The sequence below is a fragment of the Marmota monax genome, unplaced genomic scaffold (genome assembly GCF_021218885.2).
Source record: "Marmota monax isolate L192 unplaced genomic scaffold, Marmota_monax_Labrador192_F-V1.1 WCK01_AAM20220418_F8-fsc00163, whole genome shotgun sequence".
Classification (NCBI taxonomy): domain Eukaryota; kingdom Metazoa; phylum Chordata; class Mammalia; order Rodentia; family Sciuridae; genus Marmota; species Marmota monax.
This window is the reverse complement of record NW_026693660.1, coordinates 1,241,477-1,256,461: the sequence shown is the minus strand read 5'-3', so window position 1 is coordinate 1,256,461 and position 14,985 is coordinate 1,241,477. Positions and strand designations below refer to the sequence as shown.

The following is a 14,985-nucleotide window of genomic DNA, read 5'->3' as shown; positions in this document are numbered from 1 at the left end:
GGTTCTCAATATATTTACTATTGAATTCAGAGGGTTGAACTATAGAAGTCGTTCTCAACCCTAGCTGCATAAGACTCACCAGGAGATTTTAAAAATAATTTTCCAATAATTTTCAGAGATTCTGAATCATGTAGTCTGGCAGGGGCCCAGGGCACCAGAATTTTTTATAAACTCCCAGATGATTCTAAAGGCAGCCAAGATTGAGAGGCACTAGACTAGATGATTTTTCAAGGTCTCATCTGTTTCTGAAGTGCTGTATGATATCCACCTGGAGCCAACTCAGGAGTTAAAGCTGAAGTCACTGCTGGATAAAGTTCCATTGACCTGTCACCTTCTCTTCTGTACTAAATGGTCGATATCCTAGTATTATGGAATCAGAGAGTGTCAAGCCTGGGAGGATCCCCAAAGATCATCTGAAAGGGGTTTTCAGACTTCCTTAAGGCTTAAGAACACCTTGTCCAAATCAGATCTTTATTGGAAGCCCATTTTGTAAAACAGCAAATGTAGAATAGCTCCGTAGTTGGGGGACAGGGAGTCTGACATCAGTTCCCAGACACCCCACCCTCAACCCCAATATTAGTAGCTGCCTAGCTATCTCCTAGGATCCCCTAGGCTTGGAGATTGGAAACGTTGAATTTGGCTATCCTCCTGGAAAAAAAGTAAAATTGGAGCATATTTTAATTCAACAAAATAAATTCCACAGAGATTTTGTTTAAATGAGAAAAAAATAAAGCAAGGAAAAATTCAAAAGGAAATTTAGGAATATAGTGTACATGTTGGGGAGATTTTAAGAACAAAACAGGAATTTGAAAAGTCATTAAGAATGATACACATATCTAGCCCAGCACAGTGGTACATGCCTATAATCCCACCTACTTAGGAAGATGGCAAGTTTGAAGCCAGCTTCAGCAACATTGCAAGACCCTGCCTCAAAATAAAATAAAAAGAACTGGGGATGTTGCTTTGTGGTAGAGCACTGGCCTAGCATATGTGAGGCCCTGGGTTTCATTCTCAGTACCACAAACACACACACACACACACACATACATACATCAAAGAAAAAGACACATATCTGACTAAATAAAATGAGAACATCATGTATGGAAAAAGTTTCCCTACTAAGTTGAACGAAAAATAATAGACTGGGAAAATATATTTGCATTACATCCCACAAAAGGCAAGTTAAACATTCCTACACTGAGCTCCAACACATTCATAATGCAAAGACAAACCCAGAAGAAAAAAAAAAATAAGCAAATGGTGTGAATAGCTGTGGATAGAAGAGGAATCTGGAAAGCCAATAAATACAAGGAAAGATGCTCCAGGTTGCTAGTAAACAGGAAAATGCAAATTAAAATAGCACTGAGATGCCATTGCTCATCAAGCAGGCTGGCAATCATTAAAATGACTGCTAACTACCAGTGCTGGTGAGGATGTGGGGAGACGGGCTTTCATGCACTACTTGTGTAGATGTGAATTTTTATTCTTGTTTTGGGGGAAAAGGACACTGTTAAGTCTTATGCAGTCTTATCCAGCAATCCCACCCATGGTATTTCATACTTGTAGAAATGCAAGTAACTGTTCCTAGAGGTATTATTATTCAAAATGTTTATGGCAGCATTGTTTTTAGTTGGGAAGAAGAAACAGCTAGAAAAAACCCAAGTCCCCATCAATCACAGAATGATTGAATCAATTGCAATAGCTTCATCTTATGGAATTATGCACTTATCAAAGGGCATCAGTTAGCACTCTATCTTGGCCTGAATGGATTTCTACAACATATGGCTAAATGGGGAAAACAGTTTGCAGAAAAATGTATGTAGCATGGTCTCAATTTTGTAAAATAGGCCACGACCCCTCTCCTCTCAAATGTGAATTCTATGTGTGATATGGGTACTATATCAGTACATTATATTTTATGAGTGCAAACTAACTTTGCAGCAGGAGGAGAGTGGGGAATAAAAGAAGGTTGAGGTAGGAAAAACAAAAGAAAAAACAGTGTTCTGTGTAATGTTAACTGAAATGTTAAATATAAATTCCTATTTATGAAATACATTAAAATTGAATATGTACCTGGACAAGAACTAGAAATCATCAGAAACCAACACAAATATTCATGTCATTTCAGAATGGGATCATGAGCAATTTTTATCTTGGACTTTTATTACTTTAATAGATTATTTGGATTATAGCTTATATGTAATCTATAGACCACAGATTAATCATTAATGCAATTAATATGAAATTTCAAAAGAGCAAGAGTTGGGGATGTGGTTCAGTGGTAGAGCATGTGCTTAGCATGCACCAGGCCCTGGGTTCCATCTCAGAATAATAATAATAATAATAATAATAATAATAATAATAATGCAATAAAAGTAACTGATTCTGATCCCTCATTTAACAGATGAGAAAGCTGAGACCTGGTATGGAGAATAAGCCTAGAGTTGTCTGCTAGTCTGTCCTTCCCCCATCTCCCTTTTCCATCCATGGGTTCCTAGGGCAAATCAGAGACCCTGGAGAATTGTCTGGAACCAAAAGGTCTTGATAGCACCCAAGGCTTTCTGGCCTGAGGAAAAGGGGAAGAAGAGGAGACTAGGGCAAGAACCAGAAGAGCTCAGAGCCCAAACAGTGGAGGGGCAGATGAACCCTGGTAGGTGAATAAAGCCCTGGCATACCTCACCCACACCCCCAGTTCCAGGCCGCCAGCTGTGCCTGTATCCAGGACAGGTTTGGGATTCCTGACAAAAGTCATCAAGAGTACAAACGCAGCTTGGTTGCCAGCCACAGCACTGGCAGTTCTGGAAGGCAAGCCCAAGGAGACACAGTCCCCTGCTGGCACAGAGGTTCCTGGGGGCACTCTGCTCTGATCCTCCCTGCATTTCCCAGAGGCTTCCTTCCAGGGCTGTGCTGCTTCTCTATCCAGACATGGAGGGCAGGTTCCAGGGGACTTCCCTCCACCCCCAGTCTTTGGCTGCATTGACCCATACAGTGAACAACATAAGCCTGAAGGATCCTGACCTTTCTGCACCCTAGGCTCAGGCTGGCAGAGCTGTAGGGGGCAAAATCTTTGTTGGGGTTTCTGTCAGTGGGGCCCCTCAGGACAGTCCAGCAAGAAGGGCTCACCTCCTGGTTCTTCCCCTGTGGCTCCTCTGTCCACAACCTATTCCTTGAGCCTCCTTAGCCTGGCCAAGGGGCTCCCCTAGGACCCCCTGGCCTTCTCCTGGGGTTTGGCCCGTGCTGAATTTCTGATCCTGCTCAGTCTGCCTCTAACCACCTCTCCTGCCCCAGGTCATGGTCCAAGTCCCCTGACTGGGCAGGTCTTAGCTTAGTTTGGCTGAAGCTGTCCTTCAGCCACGCAGACTTCCCTTTCCTCCACCCTGAGGGAAAGCCAAACAGAGGGAGCCAAAGAATTTTTTCCCATAAAACATCAATTTGGAGTTGTGATGAGAAAGGCACTTTCCTTCTGGGTAATCCTCTCCAAACCCCTAGCCACAGTCTAACAGGGAAAACTAGCAGACAATTTAAGTTCTAAACTGGGGATACTCCATAAAACACCTGACTGATACTCTTCAAACTTTTAAGAGCATGAAAGCGACAAAGAGACAGAAATTGTCACAGACCAGGAGAGACCAAGGAGACATGGCAACTGCAGTGTGGTGTCCTGGATGGATGGATCCTGGAGCAGAAAGAGGACATCAGTGGAAAAACAGGAACTACAAAGTCTGAATTTTATTTGATACAGATGATAAAATGAGAAGGAAAACATTGATTGTGTCTTAGAACTTTATAGTGTTTACCACGTGGCAAATATGGTTTGAAGCACTTTACAGATAGTAACTTACTATTCTCACAAATCCCTGACATCAGCCAGGTGCAGTGGTGCATGCCTGTGATCTACTTGGGAAGCTGAGGCAGAAGGATCTCAAGTTTGAGATCACCTTTGGCAACTTATTGAGAACCTGTCTCAAAATTAAAAGAGTCCCTACTGCTTCTTAGCGGATCCTTCGCTCCTGTCTTGCTTGGCTGATGCCTTCAAATTCCCAGAGCCAGCCACTCTGCTGGCCCAGAAACCTGGAGCTTTCTGCTCTGCTCTTCTCTCACTCCCAAGTCCTCCAAGCTCCTCCTCCACCCAGCCTCACAGCACAACCAGAGACCCACAACCCATGAAAATCCTCAATATCGGTCCTCACATCCAGGTGTCGCGCCACCTCTAACCACATACCAGTAGTCCTCATACCCCCTCAGACTCATCACTTTGGGAGACCTGGGATTGCTGAAGCTGGGGAGGACCAAATGTGCCCAAAGACATGGGCCCTAGAATTAAGGGTCCAAGGAAGAATTGATTTTGTTCTGGATCCTACAGCCTGGCTCATTTGGCATTCCAAGACCCAAGGACTAAGAATGTGTCATATTCTTTTTCAGGAAGGGTCCCTTTCATTGCCAGTTTCTAGTGTCCTTCAGCCCCAGAACTCCTTGGGGTGTGAACCCCTCACATTTCAATGGAAATGATGCACGGGAACTGTGTGACAGGGTCGCTTGGAGAAGCCCCTCCCAGGCTGTTTTTGTCAGGCAGGTTGAGGGCTATATGATTCCAAGGCCTGGATCACATTCCTGATGTCTGCCTACCACCACCCAAATGGGGACTTTTCTCCTTTCTTTACTTCTCTGGTAGCAGAGGCTTCTTGGTACTCTGCTTAAATGTCAAACATCTTGAGGATTTGCTTGAACTCTTGGGACCCTCTTTCACTCTGCACCAGGCCTCAGTTTCCACCACAATGAAATGGGGATGCAGAGATGTTGCATGTCATCATCTGCTTTAGTGATGAATCAAGTATGTAGAACATGTTCTGTCAGGAAGTTCTGTGAGCCCCTGGTTTTTGCTATATTGAGGGGACATTTCTGCCTCTGGGTGCTCATAAAATGCAGCAGTGCTTGACTTCGGGGATGTAGGAAACATCACTGGTAGAAGAAAGAATTCTGTCTTCCATTCTGTCATTTGAACTGATGGAAGGAAGAGCTGGATCAGGAAAGTGAATGAATGAAAGGTTCACCTGCGTGGCCTTTAACTTTATGATGCACTGTTCCATTTTCTGGGTATTTGCTCCCCTTAAAAGCCCTGCAGGGTACAGATGTTGCTATTATTCTAGTTCGACTGGTGAGAAAACTGAAGCTTTGAAAGATAAGGGACTTAAATGAACACACGCAGGGGTTGTGATCCATATGTGGGGAACTGGGGCATATGGTATCCATTCCATAAGCTTGTCTGGAGTCGGACAGTGGCAAGACCTCAGGTTGGCCCTCCTGCGGGGAGAAAGGCTTACTCTAGTTTCCGTAGACAGAGACAGTTTGTACTCATGGCCCCTGGCCTCGAACATGGACAGGACAGGCTGTGAGGGTCCACCAGCCCTAGGCTGTTGCCACCCCAGGAACCCTGGGTCCTTCCTCCTGTCCTCTGTGCTCCTTCCCAGTCTCTGATGTCCAGTGTCCTTCTGTTGTGGTGGCAACTTCCAGGGAGGATGGGAAGAGTGAGAGGAAGGGCCATGTCACAGAGACTAGAGATTCAGACTGAGGCTTGAGTGCAGTGTCAAGAAAAACTGTAGACTCAGGCAGAGAAGTACAAATGAGGCCCGATCCCTTAGTCCACACTCTAAATGTAGCCTCCTCTACAGCTTCACTCAAACAAGGACTTTGATCTTTGTCAATGCGCTGAGCACCAAGGCACTGTGCTGGGTACTGAGGACTTCCACTCCAGGTTTAGAGAATGAAGACATGAATGTCCACTGGCTATGAAACCTTTTGAAGAGGAGTAATAGGCATAATCCTGGAAATCAGACTGCCCTCTGCCAGGTTTAGCTCTGTTACTAACTAGCCGTGTGACTTTGCCCAAGTCACTTAATTCCTCTGAGTTTTTACTTTCTCATTTGTACAAAAGGGGATGATAACACACACCACACACAAAGTGTTCCCCTAAGAAGTGAGGTAATGTGTGTTAATGCTTGATATTTTATCAGTGGTTCACAAACTCACTGTGCCTCAGTTCCCTCACCTCTAGAGTGATGAGGAAGATGTGGAAGTTTTGTTGGATGTTGGATTTGGGGGGGGGGTACTGGGGATTGAACCCAGGGGGGCTCTACCACTGAGTACCAAGGAGTTGCTGCTACCAGAAACGTAAAGAAAGGAGAATGATCCCCATAGGCCCGAGCACAATCATCACACTTTGGGTGGTCGTAGGGGGACATCAGGAATGTGAGGCAGGCTTTCAAATCATACAGCCCTCAACCTGCCTGACAAAAGAGCCTGGGAGGGGCTTCTCCAAGCGACCCTGTCACACAGTTCCCGTGCATCATTTCCATTGAAATGTGAGGGGTTCACACCCCAAGGAGTTCTGGGGCTGAAGGACACTAGAAACTGGCAATGAAAGGGACCCTTCCTGAAAAAGAATATGACACATTCTTAGTCCTTGGGTCTTGGAATGCCAAATGAGCCAGGCTGTAGGATCCAGAACAAAATCAATTCTTCCTTGGACCCTTAATTCCAGGGCCCATGTCTTTGGGCACATTTGGTCCTCCCCAGCTTCAGCAATCCCAGGTCTCCCAAAGTGATGAGTCTGAGGGGGTATGAGGACTACTGGTATGTGGTTAGAGGTGGCGCGACACCTGGATGTGAGGACCGATATTGAGGATTTTCATGGGTTGTGGGTCTCTGGTTGTGCTGTGAGGCTGGGTGGAGGAGGAGCTTGGAGGACTTGGGAGTGAGAGAAGAGCACAGCAGAAAGCTCCAGGTTTCTGGGCCAGCAGAGTGGCTGGCTCTGGGAATTTGAAGGCATCAGCCAAGCAAGACAGGAGCGAAGGATCTGCTAAGAAGCAATGGCGGGACCCCAAGGAGGAGGAAAGCTTAGGCTGAGTGAGAGGAGGACCCTGCTTCTGAAGAAGGAGACAGCTGAGAAAGGGCACTGCTGGGGAAAGAAGGGGGGCTGAGGTGCCAGCCGACTGGTTGGAAGGAGAAGGGACATCATGAAAGCTTTACTGGTGCCAGGTTCTCAAAATTATGAGAGGCTATAAACCTATGACCGCCCACATCTGTATTTAGTTTGAGACTCAGGATTCCACTGCATGGCCATAAAAATAGTGGCATGGTTTAGACCTGAGGAGGTGTGCAGGAGTGCAGTGGGGGAATTGGCAGAGAGGTTGGAAAAGGGATTCTCTGCAGGAACATACAGGAAGAAAACCCAGGAATCTCCGTGGGGCAACTTTGAAGGAGGATCCCTCCCACCCTTTCACCAAACTGGAGACTTGCTTCACCAAGCAAGAAGACTTTCTCCCCAGACTTTGAAAGGAAACCTCCAGGGAAACTCTCTAAAGGAGCTGCCTTGAATTCCAGGGAAAGGGAGAAACCCTAAAATCACTTCACTTCCCATCATATTCCCATGCCCCACCCTTAACACCATTCTCACTGGAGGGTAAAGCCTAGAAAATGAATTGCTTTCTTTCTTTCTTTTTTTTTTTTTTTTTACTTTTCTCTTAATTTTCTCACCTCATCCAGGAAGCTTATCTAATCTGAAGTTGATAAACAGGAAGAAACAGATCTTTATTGTTTTCAGAAGATTCTCCTCTTCTTAGGGATATGGGGGGACTGACTAGCCAAAATAACTTTGGAAAAAAACCAACAACTTATAGAATTAACACTATACGCCCTCAAGACTTAAAATAGATCTGCCTTAATTAAGATGGTGTGGTGCTAGGGGTGTAGCTCAGTGGCAGAGCATTTGCCTAACATGCATGAGGACCTAGTTCCATTTCCAGCAGCAGCACCACCAAAAAAAAAAAAAAAGACAGTGTGGTATTGTCATGAGAATAAACATATGGATTGATTGAAGCAAATACAGAGGTTACATACAGATCAGCACATAGGTCATCAATTGATTTCTGGTAAGAGTGCCAAGATAATTCAAAGGGAATGTGAATATTTTTAACAAATAGTGCTGAAACAATTGTATATCCATATGCCGAAAAAAGGACTTCAGTCCTTGCTTTGTACAATATAAAACAATGAATACAAAATAGATCATAAACCTAAAATAACAGATAAAACTTCTCAAAGAAAACATAGGAGATACTCTGTGACTTTAGGGCAGGCAAATATTTCTTAAGACCAAAAAGCACAAACTATAAAAGAAAAAAAATTGCCAGAATTAGGGCTGGGGACATAGTGGTAGAATGCTTGCCTAGCATGTACAAATCCTTGGGTTCTGTTTCTGGCACTGCAAAAATTATAAATAAATAGAACTAGACTTCATCAAGAAAATTTTTAAATGTCAAATTTTCTCTTTGAAAGGCACCAAGAATAAAAATGAATAACTCTTATAACCTAATATGAAAAGGCAACCTGATAGGAAAATGTGCAGCAAATTTGAACAGACACTTCATCAAAGAAAAATAAACACGTGAGAAGATATTCAGTACCATTAGTCATCACACAAATTAAAACCCATAGTGAAATCCCTTTGCACATCCACCAGAGGAACTAAAATTTAAGTCTGATAACACCAAGTGTTGACAAGGGTGTGAAGCACCTGGAACTCTCCTATACTTCTGGTGGGAATGCAAAATGGTGCAACAATTTGAAAAATAGCCTGGAATTTCCTTATGAAGTTAGGCCACACACTTGCAATATGTCCCTGCAATTGCATTCCTAGGATTTTACCCAAGATAAATACAAACATAATGACACAAAACTCTTCACAGCAGCAAATGTTCAGAGTAGAAAAACAAATGCAACAACTTAAATGTCCATCATCTGGCAAATAGATGAGCAAATTGTAGTATATCCATACAATGAAATGTGTACTATTCAGCAATGAAAGGGAACTATCCTACATATCCCAACATGGATGAATTTCATAAGTATTATACTAAATGAAGGGATTTAGACACAAAAGACTACATTTATATGATGTTCTAGAAAGGCAAAATTATAGTGACAGAAAGTAAGTTTCAGCAGTTTGGGAGGGGAAGGATTAATGGCAAAAGAGAATCAGGGTTCATTTGGAGTGATGGAAATGTTCTACATCTTGATTAAGATAGTGGTTACGTGGCTGCAGACATCCATCAGACCTCATCACACTATACCCTGAAAATGGGTGACTTTTATTGTTTGTCATTTTACTTTAATACAACTGATTGAAAAGCGAAAAGACCAAAATCTTTTTGTTTTCCTCCTTAGTTCGTATTACTTCAAGAGGCTTTAGAATCAGTTTTTTTCTTAACTTCCCTCCACCCGTTGCCCCCAGATCACCTAATTATTAACCCCCTTCCAAGCAGCAGAAAGACATTGTGTTTTTCCTTCTTTCAACAGCTAGATTGTATTTTCAGAGACCAGATGGCTCATCACTGAGCCAACGGAGTGCAGGGGGCCAGAAACTAGGACAATGAGAAAATTGGGGATGTGGACGGATGAATGGGGGAAACAGGGCCTGGGCTGAGAAAGGGTCCCCAGGAGGTGTGTCAGAAATAGCTCTGAGCTGAAGATGGAGACCTGGCCCCATTCTGTTGCTCTTCCTCAGGAAAGGAAGGTCATGGTAAATGAGGTTTCTGTCTCACTTTGCTTATCTTGTTGAGTTGTGGGATTCAGTAAGACTGCAAATGTGAAACTACCTTGAGAGAAACATAATAAACCCTGTACAGATGCAAAATCTTATAACGATGATTGTTGAGATTATTAGTCTCTGCCACTGAGGAACTCAGCAACCACAGCTTGCTTGCAAACAGAGCCCTACCAGGATACCTTCTTGACTTCCTTCTCCTGGGTCCCCCATCTCTTCCTTCAGGTCAGGATTTCCTTTGCTCAGTGGTGCAATCTGACACTTAATAAGGTACATGTTTATAGCTGTTCCAGCAGCTGGGGTGCATACAACAGAAAATGTCAAGCCTGTTGATATTCAGGACAGGGTTGTCCAGCCAGGTTCAGTGTTCTGCTCCTCCTTTCCTCACTGCTTGTAGGAAGCCTGCTTGAGTAATCCTTCCTAACTCCTCTGTACAAACTCTGCCTCCATTTCCCATCTGTAAAATGGGATGGAAGGTCCACACCTTTCAAAACTGGTACACAGGGAATCAAGCTTTGACATGAGTTTTGACAGGGACAAATCATATTTAAACTTCTCAAAGGGTTGTATGAGGATGAAATGGATGTCCATTTGTTACCAGCAGCCCAGCCAGGGAAACTGCCTGGATCCCAGCTAGCTGAATTCAGCTGCCTGCATAAGAAATAGGCAAATGATGGAAAAAAGGAAACATAAATTTTATGCAGTTTGATCAAACTGGGGAGAATCAATCTAGTTGCTTCTAGATTGCTAGAAACTAGATTGCTTCTCTGCGAATCCCACAGAAGCCATTTGATTTAAAGAAAAAAAATTAAAGACCAGGTGATATACATGCATAGATTTAGCTAGATTATATTAATTAGAAACATGTCACAGTCTTAGGTTCCCCAGGAAACCTGTGAGGGACAGGAGGCAGCCCCTTGGCCTCCATCCTCAGTATGAAAAAGTTCAGAAGTTAAAATAATTTAGAGTTTTAAATTTTTTTCTGAATTTTCAAGTAGGAATCTTTTCCCCCCCACGTTTTTTTTTCTTTGTTGTTGATGCATTATCCTTTTACAAATTAATGGAATTTGTTGTTATATATTTGCACATGCACACAATATAACAATATAATAATATGGCCAATATCACTTTTCAGCACTTCCTCCCTCCCTCCCTCCTCACCTCCCATCCCTTGATTGGAATTTTTAATTTCAAAAGGGGTCTGTTTCACATTTTGAGTCACTATGATAAAATTTCTGTTGCTGGGTAATGTATAAAGAAAAGAAGTTAATTTGACTCATGACTCTGGTGACTGGAAAGTGCAAATAACATTGCACCAGTTCTGGTGAGGGCCTCCTTAACTACAGTCAAAGATGGTGAATGACATCATGTGGCAAGAGTGCATGCAAGATATAGCTCACATGGTGAGAGAGAGGTCCAGAGAGCAGGAAGGGGCCAAAATAACTTTTTTTTTATAATAACCAGCTCCTCAGCAGCTAATCTGCTCTCATGGGATCTAATCAGTCCTTTGAGACCAGCATTAATTCCTTTAGAAGGGTGGGCATGACCCCCCCACACACACACTAGACTCCACCTCTTAAAAGTCTCACTTCCATTCAATACTGTTTCGTTGGGAACCAAGCTTTGATATGAGTTTTGATGGGGAGAAACCACGTCTGAACCATAGATCTTCTTTAAAGGGTCATATGAGATGAAACGAGTTAAAAACACATAAAGCGCTTACAGTACAACTTAGTTTAATAAGTGGAAGCTGTTATTAATATGTCTGACTTAGGGCCACTCTTGCTTCTCTCCCTTTGACCTTGAGAGAGTGGTGTTCATGTCCTTTTCATGCCTCATCCTGTTTTCATCCCATCTCCTCCCTCTTCAATATTGTTATTCTCATAAGCATGTAAACATGCTCAAATCATTCTAAAAAATACTATTTTCCTGCATCTCTTCTCCCCTGATTATAACTCTCTGCTTCCTTTTCCAGCCACTTCCAGAAAGAGTACTGCTTGCATGAGTTTCCCTTCATCTTTATCTCCTGCCAACTGGCCATTACCTGGGTTCTTCCCCCAGACCCCAGCAGAACTTTCCCCAGGGAGGTCCACAATGTCTTCCTGATTGCCAGACCCAAGTTCCTAATTAATTTGACTTCCCTACAGATTTTGTTAGCCAAAGCCTCCTTCCTGAAACACCTCTTCCCTTGACTTCCAGAAAAGTGATCTGCCCTAGTTTTCCTCCTTTTATTTTTTTTTTCATGGAAATAAGAGGAAATCAGTCACCATTCTGGGAGGAAGCCTCAACAACTCTATGGAGAGAATTATGTGAAAAGCAACCAACAATCAACACAACCTGCCAGCCATTTGGTGACCATCCTGAAGATGAGTCTGGTCAGCCTTAGCCAGGCCACTCTAGCTCATGCCAGGTAGAGCACAAAGGAACTATCCCTAATGAATCCTGTCCAAATTGCAGATTTATTAGCAAAACAGATGCTTAACTGTATTTTGAATTAGGGGGTGGCTTTATGACACTAAGTATTGCGATGGTTCATTACAGTTTTCATAGTATATTGTGGTTGTGTGTCTCTGGTCCTAGGAGTGCCCCCTTTTGGAATGTGTGGAGGAGTCACAAAAATCTCTGGGGAAGGAATTTCACTGAAGGCTCTTCTCAAAAAACAGGAAATGGCATGGTTCCCAGGAAACCAGCAGGCTGTGGACTCAGGACGGCCTGCATTCAGGCTTCATCTTCCCACTGCAATGATTGTGGATTCACAGGCAGATTATCTGAGCTTCTTCAGTCTCAATTTCTTCTGAAAAGGGGAGGTCATCAAAGAAGTGACATCATCAGGCTATTGTGGAAGTCAAACAAGATAACATTTTTGGTGCTTAGCACAAAGTGTAGCACAAGGCAAGCATAGAAGAAAATGTCTGTACCCAGCTGATATGGGCTCCAGCAGTCCAAAGTTCAAAGTTCACTTTCTGTTTAGTAGCTTGACCTGGCTGAATCTGAGTTTCCTTACCTATAAAATAGGATACTAATAGCATATCATCATCATCATCATCATCATCATCATCATATACCTCAAAGGGTCTCTATAACAAGTAAATGAGCTAATGTATCTAAAGTGTTTAGTACTGTGCCTGGACCAATTAGTTTGCACTTTTTGCTTCCAGACTCAACCAGACTCAATTACTTCTCCCAGACCTGCAGCTGCAAACTCAAAAGTCTTGCAACAAGGATGTGGGAACAACAGAGCCTAGATCCATATCCCCAATTTACAGTTAAGAAACAGACCAAGGATGATGGAAGCCTCAGTCAGAGATTCCAGGCTCCTCCAAACTCCAAATATCCAGATTCTGGCTACCTATAGGACCAGGGCTGGGCGTCTCTTCTGGAAAGTCTTCCCTAGTTTGTCCTTAGGCCTACCCCGAGCTCTGCAGGCCTCTGTCCCCACCTGGGCCAGAAGCACTCACCTCTGAGCTCTGTTGGTGGTGTCCCTGATGCACTAACAGGCTGCAACATCAAATTTTTCCATGCTGGATCACTGTTTATATGCATGTTATATCTCTCTATACTGGAATGAGTTTTCCAGAACACTTCTGTGACCAATGCATCTTTACATCTAGTACAGAACATGGCCTGGCATGTGGCATAGAGCCGATACTGTTTGTAGACAGAATGCATAAATAAGTTCTTATTCCTGAGGGTGCTGGGGGGAAATGGAGAATCAGACATGCACATACATGAAACAATCGCATGCATGTAAACAAAAAACACACCACAGAGACACAGACCTACTCATCCTTATGCTCAAAGCAGTGTGTTAGCACCTTTCACACATCACCTCATTGTAATCCTCATTTTATGGAAGAGGAGACTCAGAGAGACTAAGATACTTGTTCAGTATCACACAGCCTTGGCATCAGCTTGGCAGTCTCTGGGGAGGAAACCCAGTCTGTAACCTGAATGTGTCAGGGGGCCCCAGCCCCTTCCTCCTTCCATACTCACCACCCAGCCCAGCCTAAGAACCATTAGGAAACTAGCTCCATCCCAGCCCTCCAGCTCCATGCTTTCCTCTCCTTCCTGCCCAGCAAGCCTGGACCCATGTAGTTGTCCAAACCCAAGCGAGTTTTTCTGAACCCCAGCACGCTTTGTAGGGAGCCAGGAGGGATTCTGGTGCCAGACTGGGCAGCACAGCATGAATTACGGAGCTGGGCCATCACTACATCTTGCCAGTTTCTCTCACAAGAGACCTCTTTATTACCTGGCAGACTTCAGCCTGGCTGTTGAGCAAAACTGGCTTGAGAGGACAGATCAAGGCCATCAGGCCCACACCAGCCCCAGAGGCTGCTTCTCACCAAGTCTTGACTACTCAAGGCCAGAGCAGCACACAGCACGTCTACACTGTGCACTAACCCACCCTTAGCCGAATGTGGGCCGCACTGCTTTACCAGGAAAGGTGAGGAAACCCAGTGAGGGTGAATAATGATTGTACCTTTACAGAGTTTCTCATTTACAAGACACTTTTGAAAACCCTAAGAAGAATCTTATGTATAATAATGTAGTATAACAAGATAATTCATAACATTTCTATTAATTACTATCATTATTATTATATTAATGCCATTTGAGCGATGGGAAACTAAGGCTAAGTGAAGTCTGATGACCCCCATTCCCCTTTCACTGCTGCACCTGCCTCTGGCTCCCACACTCACTATACCTGCTCCCCCAGCATCTGTAGCGGAGGTGGCCTCTCAGTTGTGAATACAAGAGCCTTGATCTTGCCCTTAATAGCACATTCAGGCTCTTAAAATTCGACAGAAATCAAACCTCATTCAGCCAACTCCATCCCATAACTTCCACTGACCTCCCAACACTGACTCTGCTCATGGCATCCACCCAACTCACACACTTATCAAAAAGCCTGTTTGCTCCTGATAAATCAGCTGAACTCTAACACTCAGCATACATGCACACAATTGGGTGTGCAAAGATTCATACATACAAGCATACACACGTGCCCCTTTGTGCCCAACACATCCACACATACATTTCTTAACATACATATCTAATGTCAAGCACACATTCAGTGTACTCCCATAGGTCCTAAATGAACTTCAGTCTTACATTAAATATAAACTCTCCAAATGTATGTATGCATATGTAGGCACACATACATGTTCAGACATGTGCATGCACACACACTCACTCTTGAATGTGCAGATACATAAACACAAACATATATTTTTTCACATACAACATTGCGTGTGTGTGCACACACACATACAGAGCTGAGGCCAAGGATGTTTCGTCCCATATGTGAACCCTTCTGACCATGTGGGCCCTGGAGGGATTCGATGCCCCACAGTGACCTGCCAACCATCCATCTTGTGGCTACA

The 14,985-nt window shown here is 43.7% G+C and overlaps 1 protein-coding gene across 4 annotated transcripts in view; it reads right to left on the bottom strand.

Moving 5' to 3' along the window:
* Iqsec3 (IQ motif and Sec7 domain ArfGEF 3) overlaps positions 1–14,985 on the bottom strand; it is a 106,431-nt gene that overhangs the window by 73,654 nt on the left and 17,792 nt on the right. The window lies entirely within an intron of this gene.